Raw genomic sequence first — 10,198 nt, 5'->3', positions numbered from 1 at the left:
GCTTCCCAGACTTTGCTAAATAATTGCCAGCTGCATAACCTTGGGCATAGTTTTCTCATCTGTAAAATTTAATCAACCCTAAATGTGAAATGTTGTTGAGATATTCAAAGAGATATTTTACATAATATACTATGTGTAGTAAAATGCTAGCTATTACTGTTATTATATTTTATTGACATTGTTGCTATTAGCATACCATCATCATCATCATCATCATCATTCAGGGAAGTATAACATTTTGGCTGGCAGGGAAACTGCTTAATACAAAGTCTTTGTGCTGATCTGATATTTCACATTTTATTCATTACGGAAACACATTAATAAATATCATTGGGCAGAAAAGATTATCAGATAAGTTCTGCTTCTAAGATCTTTCTGAAACTTAAAATTGTGTAAATGTAGTCACACAATTTTATATAACATATATACGTATATAAATATATACATAATATAAAATAGGAACATACATTTATATAAATACATATAAATATATATCTCATTCACTCTCCACGTGTTGTGAACAGGTCAAAAATCTGATGCTATAGCTCATGACTCCTGGTATCCCTAATAGACACTGCAGTGACTTCTGCACCCAGAATTGTCAATCACAGTAGGTGTCTATTCTCAAAACCAGGTGCTAATCCCAAGCATCAAGTTAAATGAGAGATTTTCTACTCAGTCTCCAGAGAGCAAATGCCACTTCCATGCACTGAGAAACATAGCAAGGCACTCTAAGTCCTTCTCTTCTTTTAAAATAGAAAAGAGAACAACAACAACAGAATCAGAGGATGGGCAGGACCAGAAGGAGGGTGAATGCATGAGTGAGCTAGTGTGTGAGAGAGTGTGAGTGGACATGAAGGTGGATGACCAAACTCATGCAGTGCAGAGACACAGAGCAGAAGGTTACTGTGCTGTGGTTGGGGAGCAACCAGCAACACAGTAAGCAACTCTTCAGGGTGCTTCTCCCTGCTCCGCAAGGAGGTCCCACCATTTTGGAAGATCCCGGGTCTTCCCTGGGAGGAGGCAGCGGAAGCGGCTGGGGCCCAGCAACCTGAGCCCACCAATGCACCTGGCACCATCGGACCAGTGGACACTCTGTGTCAACACAGACCAGTGCACAGTAGCAGAACTGTCAAGGTGTTTGCTGTGGAAGCTGAAAATGGCCAGGAGCCCAGCAACATCCACCATAGTAGCAGCCCAATATCAACCGAGATATACCCTCAGCAATAGAGGCTGGGGAGCAGACATCCATCCCCAGGCAACAGAAGCACAGACCAGCAACAGAGAACCATCCCTCAAAACTATAGCAAATGCTGAGCAGAAGCTGAGCCCCACTGGGCAGCAGCCCTCCCCAGCCATGCATGGTGGGACCTGGGGCTCCATAGGGGCCTGTGCAACACAGCTTTCCACAAGAGCAGTGCGAAGCCATGGCTCCTGTGTGACCCAGTGGCCCACAAGAGTGGTGTAGAGCCAAGGCTTGAGAGGGGACAGTGTGATCCAGCTGCCCACAAGATAGACGTGGAGCCAGGTCTCCAGAGGGAACTGTGTAATCCAGCTCCCCACAGGATCAGTGGAAAACATGTCACCAACAAGGCCTGTACAACCCTGATGCTCACAAGATCGGCTGAGAGCCAAGGCTCCAGTAGGGCCTCTGCAACCCAACCACCTACAGTGCAGGAAGGGAGTGCAGCTCCAGTAGGGCCTCAGCAATACAGCTACAGGTGGCACCAGTGACCAGCAAGGAATACAGCTTCAGAGGGGCCCATGCAATCCAGCAGCAGCACCTACCAGGACACACCAGTACCAGCCCCCAGTAGTCAACCCTCCAGGATCCACAGTAAGCAAGAGGAGACACACAACAGAACAGATTAGGGGGCACAGTAGCTTATTTGATATACAGTGAGCTGCCTACAAATCCAAACATCCCTCACCAGGTCTAGAGCTACCAGACGGCTAAATTGGGGAGACAAAGAAACAACACCCAAAGGAAAAAAAAAGAGGAATCACTAGAAAAGAAACTACAAGAATTGGAAGAAAGCAACTTGTCAAATAAAGAATTTAAAGCAATGATTTTAAGGTGCTCAAACAATTTACTGAGAACTACAAGAAACTTAATAAGAATTATGAAGAGCTCACTGGGAACTACTTCAGCTTAAAAAAAGAGGTAGAAGCTACACATAAAGAAGTAGAAACTATGTATAAAAATCAAGAGGGAATAAAGAATAACATAGCTGTTATGAAAAGTACCTTAGAGGGGTTCAATAATAGATTAGAAGCTGAAGACTGAATCAGCAACTTAAAAGACAAGGTAGAAAAAAAACACCCAAAATGACAGGAAATGGGAAAAGAAATTAAAAAGCAGGAGAGTTTAAGGGAGTTTGGGACAATACAAAACATCACAACATTCACATTATAGGGGTACCGAAAAAAGAAGAATCAGAGAAAGGAATAGAGAATCTGTCAGAAGATATAATGACAGAAAACTTCCCTAAACTGGTGAAGGAAAAAGTCACACAAGTTTAAAAAACACAGAGTCCCAAGCAAGATGAACCCCAGAAGACTGACAGCTAGACACATCATAATAAAAATGGCAAACATTAAAGTCAAAGAAAAATCTTAAAGGAAGCAAGGGAAAGACAGAAAGTTACCTAGAAGGGAGCTCCCATTAGTCTATCAGCTAATTTCTCAATAGAAACACTGCAGGCCAAAAGGGAGTGGCATGAAGTGTACAAAGTAATGAAAAGCAAGGGTCTGAATCCAAGACTACTCTATCCAGCAAAGCTATCATTCACAATTGAAGATGAAATAAAGAGCTTCACTGATAAAAAAAAAAAAAAAAAAAAAAAAAGCTAAAGAAATTTACCACCACCAAACCAGCACTGCAAGAAATGCTGAAGGGACTGTTGTAAGAAGAAAAGAGAGAGAGAGAGAGAGAGAGAGAGAGAGAGAGAGAGAGAGAGAGAGAGAGAACACAGGCATAACATTAAAATGGAAACTAATAACCATCTATCAATAAATTACTCATATCTGATAAGATAGATTTCAAAACAAGGGTCATAGTAAGAGACAGAGAAGGTCACTACATAATATTAAAAGGATCAATCCAACAAGAGGATATAACTCTGGTAAAATATATGCACCAAAATTCAGGAGCACCAAAATATATTTTAAAACTTCTGGAGGATTTCAAGGGGGAGATTAATAGCAATACGGTCATAGTGGGTGACTTTAACACACCACTGACACCACTAGATAGATCTTCTAGACAAAAATTAACAAGGACATAGAGTCCTTACAAGACAAACTAGATCAGTTGCACTTCATTGATATTTACAGAATTTCACTCCAAAGCTGCAGAATATACATTCTTCTCAAGTGCACACGGGGCATTCTCAAAGATAGACCACATGTTAGGACACAAAGCAAGTCTCTACAAAATCAAGAAGATTGAAATCATATCAAGCATCTTCACAGATCATAAAACTAGAACTCAATTACAATAAAACAACAACAAAAAAAATTCAAACACTTGGAGACTACATAGCATATTGTTAAACAATCAATGAATTACTAATAGGATGAAGGAAGAAATTAAAAACTTAATAAAAACCAATGAAAATGAACACACAACAACAAAAAAATCTATGGGAAGTAGGGAAAGCAGTCTTGAGAGGGAAGTTCATAGCACTAGAGGCCTACCTCAAGAAACAAGAAAAATTCCTAATTGACTTTCTAACTCTACAATTTAAAGAACTAAAAAGTAAATATAAAGAAAAACCCAGAGCTGGTAGAAGGAAGGAAATAGTAAAGGTCAGAGCTGAAATAAATGACATAGAGACTAAAAACAATTTAAAAGATCAAGGAAACAAAAAGATGGTTTCTTGAAAAGATAAACAAGTTTGATGGACCTTTAGCCAGACTCACCAAGAAACAAAAAGAGAGAAACCAAATAAACAAAATGAGAAACAAAAGAGGAGAAGTAACAACTGACACCACAGAAATACAAAGGATCATTGAAACATACTATGAACAATTATATGCCAACAAATTGGACAATCTAGGAGAAATAGACAAATTTCTAGAAACACACAACCTCCCAAAACTGAACCAGGATAAGACAGAAAATTTAAACAAACCAATAACAACAAAGGAAATTGAAGATTTAATTAAGAAACTCCAGGAAACAAAAGCCCAGGCCTGATGGCTTCGTGGAACAGTTTTACTAAAAATTCGAAGATCTAATACCTATTCTCCTGCAACTATTCCAAAAAATCCAAGAAGATGAAATACTTCCAAACTCATTTTATGAGACCAGCATAATTCTAATTCCAAAATCAGAAAAAGACACTACAAAGAAAGAAAACTACGGGCCAATATCCCTGATGAACACAAATGCCATATCCTTAACAAAATATTAGCAAAATTGATCCAGCAATACATCAAAAAAAGTATTCATCATGACCAAGTGGGATTCATTCCAGAGATGCAAGGATGGTACAATATTTGCAAATCAATAAATGTGATACACCACATAAACCTAATGAAAGATAAAAATTCATAGGATTATATCAATAGATGCTGAAAAAGTATTTGACAAAATCCAGCACCAATTTCTGATAAAAACACTCAGCAATGTTGGAATAAAGGTATTATATCTCAACATAAGAAAGGCCATATATGAAAAACCTACAGTCAACATCATACTCAATAGGCAAAAATGAAAAGCTTTTCCCTTAAGAACAGGAACAAGACAGGGATGCCCACTTTCACCACTCTTATTTAACATAGTACTGGAAGTCTTAGCCACAGCAATCAGACAGGAAGAAAAAACAAAAGGGATCCAAATTGGAAAGGAGGAAGTGAAACTGTCATTATTCGCAGATGACATGATTTTGTATGTAGAAAACCCTAAACACTCTATCAAAAATTTACTAGACTTAATAAATTTGGCAAAGTAGCAGGATACAAAATTAATGTCAAGAAATTGACAGAATTATTATACACCAATGATGAACTCACAGAAAGAGAAAGTAAAAATCAATCCCATTTACCATTGCAGCAAAAAAATTAAGATACCCAGGAATAAACTTAACCAAAGAAGTAAAAGACCTCTTCACAGAAAACTACAAGTCATTAAAAAAATAGAGAAAAATATAAAAAAGTGGAAGCACATACCTTGCTCATGGATTGGAAAAATTAACATCATTAAAATGTCCATACTACCTAAAGCAATCTATAGAGTCAATGCAATTCCTATCAAAATACCAACAACATATTTCACAGAACTAGAATAAACACTCCAAAACTTCATATGGAACCAAAAAAGACCCTGAATAGCCACAGCAATCTTTAAAAAAAAATAAAGTAGGAGGAATCACATTATTAGATATCAGGTTATACTACAAAGCCACTGTAATCAAAACAGCCTGATACTGGCACAAGAATAGGCAGATAGATCAATGGTACAGAACAGAGAACCCAGAAATTGACCAAAAACAATATGCTCAATTAATATTTGACAAATTTGCAAGAACATACAGTGGAGTCAAGACAGTATCTTCAGTAAATGGTGTTGGGAAAATTGGACAGCTACTTACAAAAAAATAAAGCTAGACCACCAACTTACACTATACATAAAAATAAACTCAAAATGTATAAAAGACGTAAATGTAACTTATGATTCCATAAAAATTCTAGAAGAAAATGTAGGGAACAAAATTTCAGACATCACATGCAGCAGAATTTGTACTGATACAATACTTAAGGCAAGAGAAACAAAGGAAATAATAAACACATGACACTATGTCAAATTATAAAGCTTCTGCACAGCAAAAGAAACAATCATCGAAATGGAAAGGGAACCCACTATAAGGAAGAGCATAACTGCCAATGATGCATCAGATAAGGGATTAATTTCCAAAATGTATGGAGTACTCATACAACTCAACAAAAGAAAGACAAAGAATCCAATTAAAAAATGGGCAGAGGATCTGAATAGACACCTCTCCAAACAACATACAAATGGCCAAGAGGCATATGAAGAAATGCTCAACATCATTAATCATCAGAGAGACGCAAATTAAAACAACGAGGTATCACTTCACACCTGTCAGAATGGCCGCCATCAACAAGTCATCAAACAACAAGTGTTGGTGAGGGTGTGGAGAAAATGGGACTCCAGTACACTGCAGACTGGTGCAGCCACTGTGGAAAACACTATGGTGTTACCTCTATAAGTTAAAAATTGAACTGCCATTTGACCCAGTGATCTCATTTCTAGGGATATATCCTAAGAAGCTGAAACACTAATTAGAAAGTATATATGTACTCCTATGTTCATAGCAGCACTATTCACAATAGCTAAGATCTGGAACAATTCAAATTTCCATCAGTAGATGACTGGATTAAAAAAAAACAACAACTGTGGTACATGTACATAATGGAATACTATGCAGCTGTAAGAAAAAAATATCTCTTATCCTTTGAGATGGCATTGAGGGACCTGAAGAGTATTAGGCTAAACGAAACAAGCCAAGTAGAGAAAGACAAATATTACATGATCTCACTTATTTGTGGAATATAATGAACTAAACAAACTGATTAATACAACTGACCCAGAGACATAGAGGTAGGGTACAGACTGCCAAACCTCAGAAGAGGGGGTGTTGTGGGGGAAGAGATAAACCACAGAACTTATATGCATGCATGCATAACCAGTGAACATAGACAACAAAGCTGGAGATGGAGCTGGAAGGATGGGGAGAAGGGTGTTAATGGGAAAAAGAGTAGAAGCATCTGTAACAAAAACAAATTAATAAAAATAAAATAAAAAAAAATAGAAAAGAGAAACAACTTAGACATGAATGATAATTTGAGACCAGGAAATGAAAGGCCATAATCATTTCACTTCTGTTGGCTAGAGTGGGTTTTTGTTTTGTTGTACCCATTATATTTGTATTATCTTGTTTGAATTTTCTACCCATACAGAAACATGACAACATGAAAATTTCACCCCTGGCAACTTGATGCCCCTTGCTTCTGTTTTAAGTAAGATAAATATATTTGGAACTTGACTAATTTACTTTCTTTATTTGGTTTACAAACTTATATTCTGTACCCACATTTTTTGTGGATACATTTCTTGGTCATGGCACTTACTTTCTCTATGCCTCAATTTCTTTATCAAACAGGGTGAATAATGGCTCTTGATTTTAAAAATTCATATTAAATTTTTGTCTCAATTTTGTAGAGCTATAAAGTGTATAATTTCATGAATTTTGACATATGTGTATACTCATAAACCATTCAAAAATTCAAGATAATGAATATAGCTAGCACTCTAAAACTATTCCTCATGCCCTTCTGTGATACATCATTTAATTAACTCCTTATCTACCCCTAAGTACAGACAATTGCTGATCTGTGTTCTGTGGCTACAGATTTGTTTGTATTTTCTAGAATTTTATATAAATTGAAAAATAACTATTACTCTTTTTGTCTTGCATTTTTTATTCAGCAAAATTAGTTTGATATTGTTTATGCTGTTCCATGTATCAATACTTCATTCCTCTTTATTGCTGAATAGTATTTCATCATATGGATAAACTCTAATTTGCTTGTCCATTCACTGTTGAGAAATGTTTCTTAAAAATAAAATTGCTGAAAGATGGCAGCAGGCAGGACCTGAGGGAGGGTGAGTGTGTGAGAGAGTGAGCGAGTGTGTGAAAGAGTGTGAGGGGAAGTAAAGGTGGATGAACAAACCCAAGGAGTGCAGAGACACAGAGCAGAAGGTTCCTGTGCTGTGGACTGGAGAAACTGGCTACCTCGGTAAGCGACCCTTCAGGGTGCTCTCCCTGAGCCTTGGGGAAGTCCCACCATTTTGGAAGATCCTGGGTCTTCCCTGGGAGGAGGCAGTGGGAGCAGCTAGGGCCCAGCAACCTGAGCTCACCAGCACACCTGGTGCCATTGAACCAGTGGACACTCTGTGTCAACACAGACCAGTGCACGGTATTGGACCTCCAAGGTGCCGGTCACAAACAGACCAGAGCCAGCACAATCCCCCATAGTAGCAGCCCAATAAGAGTTGAGATATACCCCCAGCAACAGAGGCTGGGGAGCAGACATTCATCCCCAGGCAACAGAAGCACAGATTAGCAGCTGAGAACCATCCCCAAAATCTAAAGCAAAAGCTGAGCAGGAATTGAGCCCCACAGGGCAGCAGAACTCCCACCCACCAGTGGCAGGACCTGGGGCTCCACAGAGGCCTGTGTGGTCTAGTAGCTCACAAGTGCAGTGGGAAGTCAGAGCCCTAGAGAGACTGGTGTGATCCAGCTGCCCACCCACGGGAATTGCAGGGTGCTGGGGCACCAGAGAGGCCTGTGCCACCAGCAGGGATTGTGTGATCCAATTACACATGGGACCTGTGGGGTGCTGAAGCACCACAGAGGCCTGTATGACCCTGCAGGGACTGGGCCGTCCAGTAACCCGCGGGACCTTCTGGGTGCTAAAGCACAAAAGAGGCCTCTGCAACCCAACAGGGACTGAGCAGTCCAGTTACCCTTGGGACCTGCAGGGTACCGAAGCACCAAGAGGCCTGTGCTACCTATCAGGGACTGTGCCATCCATTTCCTGCAGGACCTGTGGGGGTGCTGAAGCACCAGAGAGTCCTGTGCCACCAAACAGGGACTGTGCAATCTAGTTACCCAGTGGGCCTATGGGGTGCTAAAGCACCAGAGAGGCATGCGTGACCCAGCAGACTGTGACATCCAGTTACCCATGGGTCCTGCGGGGTACTGAAGCACCACAAAGGCCTGTGCAACCCAGCATCCCATAACATAGGCATAGAGCCTGGTTCCCAGAGGGACAGTGCGATCCAGTTACCCATGGGACCTGCAGAATGCAGGGACACCAGAAAGGCCAGTCTGAACCAGACCCAGCTGCACACAAGATAGGCTTAGAGGATGTAAAAAAGGAGGTGGAGTGAAGAGAAGCCACGGAGACAATCTCCCAGGACTAAATTGAAATTAAAACTAAAATAAGGACAAATCCTCAAAAAAGCAACAGAAAACAACAGGACAGGACCATATAACCAGGGACACTGGTAGGGTCTGCGGATGCACCAGAGGGTGGTGGGCTGGGAGCCCACAAACAGCAGCAGTCTTAGCTCTGAGCAGCGCCCTTGGGAAATAAAGACCAAGCACGTTCCACAGTCCAGGGAGCCAGGACAGAGCACTAAAATATCCACAGCCACTCACCTGGGGGCTATAGCAGAGAAAGGGCAGATTGGGCTGGAACTCTGTGGGGACACCCAGGATTTGGAGGGCACTCAGAGTTTTTTCTGAGTTGTGGCAACAAACGACAGTGGCCTGTGTGCTCCTTCCTCAAGCTGTAGAAAAAAGCAGTAGCCCCACCCCCTTGAAGATTCAGCCTTTCTCAGGTGAGGCAAAGAAATGCAAATTGAGGCTCATTAACAACCAGCATCTATCCCATCCTCTGGAAATCCTCTTATGCAGAACAACAGGGCTACATTCCAAGGCACTGAATAACTGAGACTACTAGCTACCAGGAAAAAGCTAGAGAACGACTGAACCTTTCCTGGGCTTGCAAATCTATCCAGGAAAGTAAGACTACCCAATGGTGTTTAACGTGGGCCCACCCAGGCTCATCTGACCCAGTATACGGAGCCACAAACAGCACAAAACCAACACCCACAGGGAAAATTTGGCAGGCTCCAAAACCTCCTGAGATAGCCAAAATGGTAAAACAAAGACAGAAATCCCAAATGAAAGAACAAGAGAACTCTATCAAAAATGAGATAAATGAAATGTAGCTAAGCAAATTATCTGAGGTAGAGTTCTGAACCATGATCTTGAAGAAGCTCAACAGCATGAGTAAGGACATCAGCACCATGAGTAAAGATATAGAAACATTGAAAACCAACCAAGTGGAAATGAAGAATGACATAGCAGAAATTAAGAACACATTGGCAGGAATAACCAGCAGAGTAGAGGAAGCTGAGGACCAGATCAGTGAATTAGAATACAGGGTAGAAAACATCAACCAATCAGAAAACCAAAAGGAAAAAAACAATAAAAAAAACCCAGGGAGACACCTTAAGAGAACTGTGGGACAACTGGAAACATAAAAACATTCGCATCCAAAGAGTCCCCAAAGAGGAAGAAAATGGGCAAGAGTTAGA

Source organism: Molossus molossus, unplaced genomic scaffold, assembly GCF_014108415.1.
Source record: "Molossus molossus isolate mMolMol1 unplaced genomic scaffold, mMolMol1.p scaffold_m16_p_25, whole genome shotgun sequence".
In the NCBI taxonomy this organism is placed as follows: domain Eukaryota; kingdom Metazoa; phylum Chordata; class Mammalia; order Chiroptera; family Molossidae; genus Molossus; species Molossus molossus.
This window is presented reverse-complemented; position numbering follows the sequence as displayed.